At 41.9% G+C, this 11,978-nt stretch overlaps 2 long non-coding RNA genes across 3 annotated transcripts in view; one reads left to right on the top strand and one right to left on the bottom strand.

Moving 5' to 3' along the window:
• The first annotated feature begins 889 nt into the window (after positions 1–889).
• Positions 890–11,978, top strand: part of LOC310674231 — a 46,453-nt gene continuing 35,364 nt past the window's right edge. The window contains exons 1-2 of one of the 2 annotated variants that reach the window (XR_014509456.1): positions 890–993; positions 3,191–3,260. This is a non-coding gene — a long non-coding RNA (uncharacterized lncRNA). Of the gene's footprint in view, positions 994–3,187; positions 3,261–11,978 lie in introns of both variants that reach the window. The other variant, XR_014509457.1, reaches the window with a different exon arrangement.
• The window catches only part of LOC310674247, a 33,007-nt gene continuing 21,918 nt past the window's right edge, over positions 890–11,978 (bottom strand). The window contains exon 4 of the long non-coding RNA XR_014509476.1: positions 890–963. This is a non-coding gene — a long non-coding RNA (uncharacterized lncRNA). The remainder of the gene's footprint in view (positions 964–11,978) is intronic.

Genomic DNA, 11,978 nt, shown 5'->3' with positions numbered 1-11,978 from the left:
GGAAAGTTGCATGTTTCTATTTGCACAAACTTGATGCACTTATTTTGAGAGGGTCATTGCAAAGGGAAGCTGTATAGGCCGTAAGAATGTCCCGTATAATAAGCTTAAACAGAACCTTTTGTCAAGCCCAGTATTCTCAGGCCTGAAAATTAGGCCTCCTTTTCCTAACTGCAAGCTGAAGTGGTTCATTACTGCGGCTTCCTTCGCCGGGCTTTGGCCCAGCCAATCCCCCCCAGTACTCAAGGTCTGTAACTTCCTTAAAAAGGAAGAAGGAAAACAGGCTACACAAAGGTCTTGTTAGCACTTCCTATGCGAAATTAGCAGCTTTCTAAAAGGTACAACTCCAATTACCTCACATAGTGGGGACGCACACAAACCCAACAAAGACTCCAGTCTTGCAAGTGACATTCTGTCTTTCTAGAGTTACTTCCCTAATTAGGAGTGAAGAAGGCCTATTCTAGTGAGTGCATCTATTTACAGTGGGGCACAATGCTTTAACTTGAGCGTCTTTCTGAAAGACCAGTGTTAAAAAACACAAGTGCTCTTTTGGCAAAGCTGTCTATGGAGAAGCACCACATTCCTAACGGTTACACCCTCTACAGAAAAAAGAGAGAGAGATTGAGAGAGAGGGAGAGGGAGAGGGGGGAAAAAAGTGTAGGTCCTTCTACCATCAACCCCCCCCCCCCACCGGTATTGTTCACACTTCAAGATTCGTTTTAGACAATAAAGCTTCTGCCCAGTGAGCGCTGGGAATTACAGTGGACAATGGAGGAGGCATTCTTAAGAGTGTCTAATGATGGGGGGGAAAAGAAAAATATTTATTGCTTTTGACAGTTTCACAAGGGGCAAAAATCCTTGTCATGGTTTAAAGTTTCCACAGCTGTTTGGAGGGGAGGGTGGCGCCTACGGACTGGAAACAGTTCGGCGTCTTTGTTTAGCAGGCCAAGCACAAAAGGGGCCAAGCTGTGAAATTAAAGATGTAAGTTCATTAAGGTAAGAGAAATTGCGCCAGCGTTGTTGTTGGTACAGGTGTAAGCTGCGGGTCAAGATGGCCCCGACCTATTTGCATATTGCTTGCTTGACATGGGAAGATACCTTTTTCTGAATCCATATGCAGAGGGGGAAATAGGGAAAGGCTTTATTTCTATATTTATACGTTTATATATGTTTATTTAGCTCCCTCTTTTTTTCTATAGGCCCCTTTTCACTATAAAGGGCCTTAAAGAGGTTTACAAAACAAGCAACAGAATAAACACATGAGCCAAATAAGCAGGCGTTTAAAACAGCAGATACAGATATAGATAGGCACTTGTACCTTGGCAGATAGTGGTCTACATGCCATCCACTTTCACATTCTCATTGGGGAATAAAGCAAGTTTGTTCTTGTTTCCAAATGCAACACATCTGCATTTGTTCAGGAACACATTCATTTCATCCATCCATCCATCCATCCATCCATCCATCCATCCATCATTCTTTTCCACCTCTGTTGCCTTTCCCATAGCCTAATTTAGATTGTAAGCACCTTGTGGGAAGAGACCTGCCTATTATTTATCCGGCGTGTAAAAACTCCGTAAAAGCATCACATTGTTGCTTAAATAATTAATAGTGTTGTTGAAGACAATTAAGAAACAGACCCATTTGCACAGATGGGTTATCTATCTGTCTATTTGTGTCTATATGTCTTTCAGTCTGTTTGTCTGTCTGTCTGTCAGTATCTATCATTTCCCCCACATGGTTTTATCACAGATTTTGACGGTGACACTTCCTTTGCTCTCTTATCTCTCATTAAAAGTTGTTTTGAAAATCCATGGTTCTTGCTGCAAATGAACCCAGATTATTAACATTTATTCCCTGTGGGGCTTTGTTTTGTTTTGTTTTACCTCAGAAGACTGCAGCCTGTTAAGAGGAAGGTTGTTAAATGGTTCTGTTCTTCTCCACAAAGCTCATAGCAAGTGAAATTTTCTTTAAAAATTAATTTCGGAAAGGAAAGTGATCACGCTCTGTAGCTGCAATGCTGCTGTAATGTTCATGCTGCCTATATGATCCATACCCAGGAGATAAAATTAAAATCTGTGCCTAAACTCATCCAAATGGAAGGAACTGACAGCAAAGTCTCAAAGCATGCTTTTTAAAAGTAAGTCTCATTGAAACACAGAGTTGTGTTTGATTCTGAGGCTATAGATCACTTGCATGTGATGATGGCAGTGTGATATTTAATGTGCAATTAGGCTGTAAAGTTAATTTTAATGCTCATTTTCAAATAAGACAAGTAAGTCATTATCATTACATTTTGAGAGCTTTAGGCTGTAATCCTAAAAACACTTAACATAAAGTAAACCCCACGGATACAGTGGAACTTGCTTTTTTTTTGTAAACATGCAGAGAATTGATTGTGCTACATGTTTCATTTCTGGATAGAGAGAGAGAGGGAGCGCATCACGGATGCAGAACTGAGAGAGTATCTAATTTCATCATTTTGCGAAGCAGTGGTTTAGATAAATGACCTTTTGCACACAATTGTTTTGCAGAGGTCAATTTTTAAACTATTGTTCAGTTTTGTACCTGAGAAGAGAGTGCAGTTTAAAGCTGATGGGCTACTTTTCTGCAATTGCACCCATATTGTGATGCTGCATTGCCCTTGATAGAAAGAAACGGCTATCTTGAGACAGTGGCATAGCCTGCTTGGAACACTAATGTCCACATATCTATCTGCCCGTTCTCTCATTCAATTTTTAGCGCGTGTGAGAAGCTTTTAAAAGGCAGACTTTTCTATAGCAAGGCTTCCTGATTCAGGCATTCTGCCTCTGTTTCGAAGCCAGGTCTGTTTTGGATAAGTGCTTCATTGTCTCTCATTCTGTCTTGGGCAGAATATTGAAATATTTATCTTGGATTGGGGGTCTAATTCTGCTCAGCAGACATCAGTCAAAAGTGTTCCATTGACTTGGGGTTGCAAGTTGATCTGTCCTGGGTTTTCTCCCCATTTATGTCTCTTGAGCAAGATGCCTTAGGAAAAAAAAGGTGGATAATCTTCAGGAAGTGGGGAACAACAGCCTTGCTAATGCACAGGAGAATCTGCTGTTATCAAAGAGTGGTTTTTCTTCTTCTTCTTTTTGCTCAGGCACAAAATAATTATTCTCTTTCCCCCTCCCCATCCTTCCCCCCCCCCCTTTTGGCAACAAACAAGCAGAGAAGCTGATGTCTTTGCATAAGAGAACTGCGGCAACGACTTGTAACCCTACCAGTCAATTTTTTAAAAGGTAGGCTTAACACTCTCTTTTTCATGTGTGAATAATGGATTCTGTTTTGCTACATAAAGAATTATTTGAAATGGTGCAGCCGAGTTAAAACATACATCCGTTTAAAACCAATTTAGCATTTGCATTCAGAGATATTTCAGATGCCCCATGTTTTATGCAGCTTTCCATTCCTTTTAGCAAAAGGTGAGCTCTCCAAATGATAATTTGGTGTGTTTGAAAACATGCCCGTAGAATGGTGTGAGTCTCTTTATTGAGTTATTAACATTTCATATCTGTCCATATTGCTAGCACTTTCTTTCATGCTTTAACTATTTAACCGATCTGTTCTATTTTAAAATTTACAGCAGTGCTCAGAAGCATTAAATATCAGTTATTGTGGAAGGTTTGTGTTTGTATTTTGTTTCATTAAAAAGACAAACAACATGGAGATGCACGTTTTGCTAACAACTGCAGTCAAATAAATGACTAACACCACCAAAATGTAACACACCAAATACTAATCACAAGTTTGCAGTAAAGAACACTACAAGTGGAAGTATCACAATACAGTACACTGTATTTGCAACTTGTAAAAAAAGCATAATCTGAAGAGAGAGAATTTGCAATAAAGGAACTCTTATTACACAAATATATATTTATTCAAGAAAGAGAAAACTGTTTACCTTGAGGTGTGTGCTTTTTATCCAGTATTAATTTACCCAGAAAAGGAGGAAAAATATATTTCCAAATGTATCAGAATGTTGAAGATGTTGCTATCAGTGATGCACCTAGCTGATATATAAATATAGGCTATTACTGCTTAGATGTAATTCCAAGTATAAGCTCAGCCCCGTGATGCTACCTATATTTTAATATTTCTACTCAAGCAGATGTAAAAAATGACATTGAATGGGTAGACATATGCCCATGGACAACACAATATTTACAGATTCAGAGAATCTCACCCCATATAATTTTAGAAATATGTGCTGGTGTAGCTAAAATGGATAATTTTCCACAAACACCCCATTCTTAAAAAATATGTACCTGGAAGTAAGATTCCATTAATTTCAACTAAATTTAGGATCACAACCAAGGTAGTGTTTTAGAAATGCCTAGAAGTAGCCATTTCAAATACTCTTACATAATTGTATTAGACTTTTAACAATATCATAATTCTTAATAAATTGTTATTTCCTAACAAACTTTAGGCTGGGTTTTTAAAAGTGACACCCATTTCCCCCCCTGTCAATGTTGTTAACATAAAAACATTAAATTTATTTGCTCAAAAACTATACGGTTTCTTTTTCTACAATTGATGGAATTCAGTTTGAAACAATTAAAAAAAATTGTTCCCTTGGGAAAATATATCAAACTTACAGACCAGTCCTAGAAGGAAAAACCACTTTGTCTATGACTTTTACTTCCAAGTAAGTGTGCATAGAAAAGAAGTGCCCATTTCTGATTTCTTCTTCTAAGTATACAATTAATTCAATGCATTGCAGTCACTAGGAGGGTGTATTTGCAGTGGATATATGGTTTGGGGCATATAACTGAACGGTTGGGGAAAACTTTTAAAATGCTAAATTATCATCGCTTTGCATATATGTATATATTTGTGTGTGTGTGTGGAAAATACTCTCATTAAAGAGGTGGATCACGAATCTGAAGAAAGTGTATGAAGTGTAGCATGCAAAACTAAAATGCACTTCCAATTTCCAGGTAAATAAAATTGGAAAATGTTCTTACAAATTCTGCTGTGCTGCATTTTTTCTCCTGCCTTCTGCAGTTCTGAATTTCTTCTGCTCCTATTCTGAGGATTAGCAATTTAAGTTATGTATTAAACATATCTGGCAAGCTCAATCTAAGAGTCATTATACATGTTTTAATAGCAAAAAATGTGTCATTGCCAGACACAATTTTAATATTTCAAGATATGCTTCTTTCCCTTAATAGCCTGATTAGCAAATTTACTTGGAAGGGTAGTTTTAAGATGCATATTGTGGCCAGCAAAATAAATATTCAAGATACTCCCCCCTTTTTTTTAAAAAAAATGTTTTTTATGCTTAAACAAATTTCTGCAAATCAGTGTGTATTTATTTATTTATTTAAAGTCATTGTCAAGAATATGTACAAAAACTTTGCAACGTACACTATATTTCCAGTCCCTAATTTGAAGGCCCTGGATAGATTATTAGGCCTTGACCCATGAAAATCATATGCACTGATCATTAGTCATGGCATGCTGGCATGGTCTTGAATTTTTTTTGGGGGGGGGAAATAGATAGATTTGCTTTTCCATAAGTAAATAAGGCATTTTCATAGTGAGCAAGATAACTGTGATGTCTTTGTGTTTTGGTGTCGTGCCCCACCTAAGAATTATTGTGTTTTTTTTACATGCCAGCTTCAAAAGATCCCTTTCCCATTGACCTGGGAAGTCACAACAGGGATCCGTCTATCTGTTCAACATCCCCGCAGCTGTGAAATATGTCATAGGTTAGACCAGGAATGGGAAACTGTTGATCCTCATATGCTGTTGGACTCCAACTCCCATCAGCCTCATGAAGCATGGGATAACAGGCGTTGCAGTCCAATAACATCTGGTGGCCATAAGTTCCCCCATCCCTAAGTTAGACCTAAACATTACTGCTAAAAATGGCCCCTTCGTGTTGACGTCAGCCCCAAACATGTAGTCAACACATAGTATCTGATGGCCTTACTTTGTCTATTTCCATGCCCAACCAATGTGGATGAGGAGACTCACATGATGGTGAAGCTGTGTCATGGAGATGTGTGGCAGAATAGAGAGGGAGAATATGGAGGTTGCTGTTTTCACCTGCATCACAATGGTGCATGCAATCTGTCGTTCTGGGTACATGAGTGGCCTCAGCTTTATCACTACCAACACCCACCTTGAGCTAGTATAAAATGAAATTGGATTCCTGGTGACTCTAGCTCACAGGTGTGGAAGATGAGTGGTAGAAAAGTCATGTTGCGACCTGCATGGCTACGAGGATGTTAGAGAGACAGGATGGTTCTTTGGGTTTGGGGGTTTTCAGTCTACAAAAATGGCAGGCAAGGGGAAGACATGATAGAGCTGCAAAAATCTGTGTACTGTGCGAAGGAAATGGATATACAGAAGTGTTTCCTTCCACCTTTATTTCTCACAACACTGGAACCTGGGTTCAGCCACAGAAAGTGAATGGTGAGAGATTTGGGACAGGCAGAAGGAAGTACTTCTTAACTCAGCCAGTAGTTAAACTTGTTACGATATTGAAGCAATGATGCTGCAAGCTGATTGCTGGGAAAAGTCACATGCTGTTGGGAGTGTCTGTGGGAAACAGACAGCACCGGAATTAGCTCAGAGTGTAATATGAGCTGCACAGGAAGTGCTTTTGTGAGTCGTCTGCTGGAGGTTGATGAGAGCAGACATGCTTTTGTAACACTGCTGGAGACAGAAATAAAAGCCATGTAAATACGTTTCTGTCTTATCTCTTTCCCCTGCCGGGGGGGCAGGAAAGAGTGGTGTGTTCTTCTCACGCTGAGAAGGATCGCCTATCGCGACCTCTGCCTGGTCTTTGCCGGGAGAGCAGACCGGGAGGTCAACAGGAGACCGAGCCGGGTGCCTGGGAGAGATGCCAGTTTCTGCTGATAATGGCTCGGAATCCAACATCTGGTAGCAGATCGCCGATGGTTTCATTCCATGAGAGCAGCGATAGAGGTTGGTGGATCGTAACTTCATCCTCTGCTTGAAGATAAGGGAAGATATGGTAGCGGGCGGATGGAATCTGCAAGACCGGCAGAGCACCGGAGCAATCAGTTTTGCTGATAAGCTACCGAGCAACGGAACCCCCAAGGTATGCTGATTTTATGGGCTAAAAGGGTGAACGCAGATTGAAGATTCTCTGGTTCACGAGAGCTGTTTTCTTGGATTAGAAACGGCACTGAGAGAGAGCCACATTCTTCGCATACCAGGGCCTGATAAGAAGCTTGTTGTTCAAGTTTGGAATGTCCAGTTGCTAAGCAACGAGACGTCAATCTTTTCAGCTACTTCGGAGATAGCTAGCTTGAAAAGGAAGTGGAAAATCACTGGCCAACCGGAAGAGGCTGGGACTGTGAAGAGGCTGGAAAAACACTGAGTAAACATTCCAGCGTTTGTTTTGACTTATCTCACTACTCTTGGAAGGGACTTTCCAGAGCAGCCTGCGTTTAGCTGCCAGGTGCAAAAAGGCAGTAAACAATCCAACAGACTCTTGGATTTTACAAGGCTCGAAAGTGAGAGCTGAAGCTTGGATTCAAAATGGATACCAAGAAGGGGGGAGGCTTACCTTACCCACCTCCACTGACTAATGACAATTATGCCTCATGGTCTATAAAGATGAAAGCCCTGCTACAGAATCAGAGGATTTTTAGGGTGATTGAGAACCCCATCCCTGCTGCACCAACGCCAGGTTGGAATTCACAGAATGTCAGAGCCAGGACGGCCATAATTCTGTGTGTCTCAGATGATCAACTCGTGCATGTTCAGGATTTGGAATACGCACGTGAGATTTGGGAAACGCTGCGTAGAATACATCAAAGAGATGCTGGTTCTTCAGCGTTGCTGCAGTTTGAGAAGCTAACCAATCTAAGGCTAGCGCCTGATGGAGATGTACAAGCGCATTTGACAGAGATGAAATTCTTACGCCAGCAGATGGCGCAACGCAATTTCCCTCTACAGGAAGAGATATTCTGCTTCATGATTATTAACAGCCTTAATCGGACTTATAAAACCGTTGCAAGTCAGCTTGGTTCGCTACCAGCGGCCGATCTAACTGTGGAAAGAATCTGTTCAGTCGTTCTGAACGAAAGAGATAGACTTGCTGCAATAGATGTCAAAGACAGGGGGAGAGAAGCTCGGAATCCTGACACCCCCACTGCTATTGCAAGTGAAGAAAAGGCTGTTGCTTTGAACGTTGTCCGTTGTTTCAATTGTGGACAGACTGGGCATCTTCAGCGGAACTGTAAGAAGCCACGTCAACAGAAAGGAGCTAAGGGGAGCTCTGCAAAGCCTGAGGCGTCAGGCAAAAGTCGTACCAAGTCCCAGATGAAACCTGAAAAGGCATTGCTGTCAACAAAAGCCGAGTTTTCAATGGAGAACGCTTTTGTTATTGACACGGGTTGCACGCAACACATGACGTCGCGCCGAGGACTGCTTTCAACGTTTAAGAAGCAAAGCTTCACTGTGAAACTGGCCAATGGCCAGGAGCTGGAAGCGATCGGGTTTGGGACTGTGTATCTTGAAAGTCTGAACTTGACTATAAACAATGTGTACTTGGTTCCTGATTTAAAGTACAATCTGCTGAGTGTATCGCAGATCACGAAGAAAGGACTGAAATTGTCCTATGATGAAGAAAGCTGCAAAATCTTCAAAGATGGAGAACTGTATCTTTCTGCCAGAGAGAAAGATGGACTGTATTTGTTGACTTTTGATGAAAGTGATTGCATAAAATGTAATGCTTCTGAATCTAACATGATCTCTCTTGCAGGTACGACGAAAACTACGAGAGTAACCAAAGCTTTTCAGCGAGTGTATGCTGATGTGATTGGTCCTCTAGCACCGTCTAGAGGCAATGCAAGATTTTATCTTGTGTGTGTGGATCATTTTTCCCATTACGTGTGGTTATTCATGTTGAACAGACCACAAGAAGCCTTAGAAAGGTTTAAAGAGTTTTGTGGCAAGGTTAAGGATATTCATGATGCTAACGTTGATTGTCTTTTCACAGATGAAAAGCCAGTTTTTCTTTTACAGGATTTTCAGGATTTCCTGCATAAGAAAGGAATCAGGCACAAGGTTGCTGTTTCAGCAGATGCATGGAACAGAAGTGTCTGTGTACAAGTGAACAAAGAATTGCAAAATGGGATGAAGGCGCAATTGCTGAGTTCACATTTGCCACATGAGTTTTGGGCGGAGTCCCTATCATGTTATTGTTATTGTTGGGTGAGAAAGGTTTCCAAAGGTATGGAATGTTCTCCTTTTGAAAAGCTGTTCCACAGAAAACCTTCGGTCGCGCATTTTAAGGTTTTTGGATCACAAATCAGGACAGAAACTCCAGATGGGGTGAAAAATGCCAGAGGCATTTTTGTGGGTTATGAAAAGGGTCTCTACAGAGTAATTTTGTCTGAATCTGGTCAGGTGATTCTCACAAAATTTCTAGAGAGTGCTCCTGAACAGGAGAGAGTAATTGTTCACACATTTCCCACTGAGGACAGTTCAGATGATGATGATGATTTTACTGATTACAGTGGTACTGAGAGTGATAGTGATAGCTCGAAGAGCTCAGTTGACACAGTCATTGAGAGGAAATCTCACACAATGGCTAGACCTTCACAGGTGGAGGATGAACCACTGTTTACTATTGGAACTGGTTCTCCAAAAAGTCCTGAGTTTGCTAACTCAGCTGTAGCGTGTGTTACTATTGTTGACAACTCAAGACAGGCAAAAGCTGTGTCCAAGTCAGAGACAAAGACACAACAGGGAGTTGCTAAGCGTAACACTACATTCCCTAGCCAAGGAAATGCAGATGCACTCATTCCTTGGAAAGCAGACAACCAGAGAGGTACACTGGGGAAACCAGTGGCGGGTAGTTCCAAGGGTGGAACTGAAACAACAGGGGAGTGTTATATGTATAACAACTGTTTGTTTTCTTCTCTGGGTCAAGCTTTGCTCGCAGCACGCATTGAATCAAATGGGGGAGTATGTTACAATATTGAAGCAATGATGCTGCAAGCTGATTGCTGGGAAAAGTCACATGCTGTTGGGAGTGTCTGTGGGAAACAGACAGCACCGGAATTAGCTCAGAGTGTAATATGAGCTGCACAGGAAGTGCTTTTGTGAGTCGTCTGCTGGAGGTTGATGAGAGCAGACATGCTTTTGTAACACTGCTGGAGACAGAAATAAAAGCCATGTAAATACGTTTCTGTCTTATCTCTTTCCCCTGCCGGGGGGGCAGGAAAGAGTGGTGTGTTCTTCTCACGCTGAGAAGGATCGCCTATCGCGACCTCTGCCTGGTCTTTGCCGGGAGAGCAGACCGGGAGGTCAACAGGAGACCGAGCCGGGTGCCTGGGAGAGATGCCAGTTTCTGCTGATAATGGCTCGGAATCCAACAAAACTATGGGATTTGCTACCAATAAAATGTAGCGATAACCACCTATGGCTGTAATAGGAGGGGGAAAAACAAGTTCATGGAGCATAAAGTGATCAATAGCTACTAGTCATGATGGCTAAATATTACTTCCAGTGCTATAGGAAGTGATAACAGCTGCTAGGAATCATCTGTGTGGAGAGTGCCATGGGAATAGATTGCTGGATTAGATAGGCCTTTGATTTGATCCAACAGGGCTTATGGGTTGCAATTTAGCAACCCGTGTCTTAGTGAGTATTCGGGTGCCATAAATTAGGTTCTCACAACTTGTGACCAATCTTACAACTTGTGACTCAATAAATCTTACATTTTGACAGCCAGTCTGGTGCTTCAAGAAGGATGGGGATGTCAAGCACCAAATATATCACAAAACAGAGAGAGAGGAGGCAGTGATTATATATGTGGAAAAAACAACAGTGTAATTCTATAATTAGAACATGTGTCTACTCCCAGGGAAATGTGCATAAGCTAAGGACTGCCATATGACTGGGTTTTCCTGGACACGTCAGGGAGTTCGGACGGAAAATGGCATCTAGGCAGATTTTCAGCAAATTGGGAGGAAATAAATGTCCCCAGACATATGGCAAAAGAGGAGATAATTTTAAAAAAATAAAATTAAAAATTAAAAAAGGCCAAAAACTTTTGGGAGGAGATGTTTTTCACTTTTGGGAATATGGCAACCCTAGCATAAACCCAAATGCAGCCCAAAAATACTGTTCCATTAGGCCAGGACTGAGGAACTTGTGGCCTTCCAGGCATTGTTGGCAGCCCAACTATTTCTGACTCTTGGACATGCTAACATCCAGGTTTCCCATTCCAGCATTAAACCATTATGTGTGTGCACGTCTATGTGTGCATGTGGACCAAATATATTTGATGTATTTGAAAATAATCACACAGAAAGGTAATTGACACCGTAAGTCAGCCTTGGCCAACCTGGTGCCTTCCATACATTTTGAACTACAACTCCCATCAGCCCCTGTCAATAGGTGCTGATTGGGACTGTTGGGAGCTGTAGTCCAAAATGTTTTATTTTTTTAAAAAAGAGTGCCACTCTACAACACAAATAGTTTCAAGGTGGCCTGCAGGTACACATGGAGGGCATCAGGTTGGTCCAGGCTGCCTTAAGTATTTAAAAAATGTATGCTGTCTCTCGTCACACACCACCCTTCCTCTTTATGGCAGTACAGTCCATTCAGAAGTTTCAGAATTATACCTTAATTGTGCCATAAAGGTGAGGCACCATGGCGGCCGCCACGGCAGAAAGCAGCTCCTGAAGCCAGCCGAGTAAACGGCTCTGGCTGGCTGGCTCCCGGGCTGCCGGGACTGCTGCCGCAAGCGCCACTAGCAGAGAGGAATCGGGGTGCCCGGTGCGTTTATCAGAGGAGCCGAAACACACACACCCCCACACACAACCTTGACCGAGCCAGGAAGGCACCTGGCCACTCACCCAACAACCCAGAGGAGCTCCAGGACCAGGAGGACCGCGGAGCTAATGTGAAGAGGGGGAAGGAAAGGGGGAAAGAGAAAGAGAGAAAGAAAAAGGAGCCCCAAC

The sequence above is a fragment of the Podarcis tiliguerta genome (assembly GCF_965153285.1).
Source record: "Podarcis tiliguerta genome assembly, chromosome: 3".
Classification (NCBI taxonomy): domain Eukaryota; kingdom Metazoa; phylum Chordata; class Lepidosauria; order Squamata; family Lacertidae; genus Podarcis; species Podarcis tiliguerta.
The sequence above is the reverse complement of the archived record's forward strand: the minus strand, read 5'-3'. Positions and strand labels throughout refer to the sequence as shown.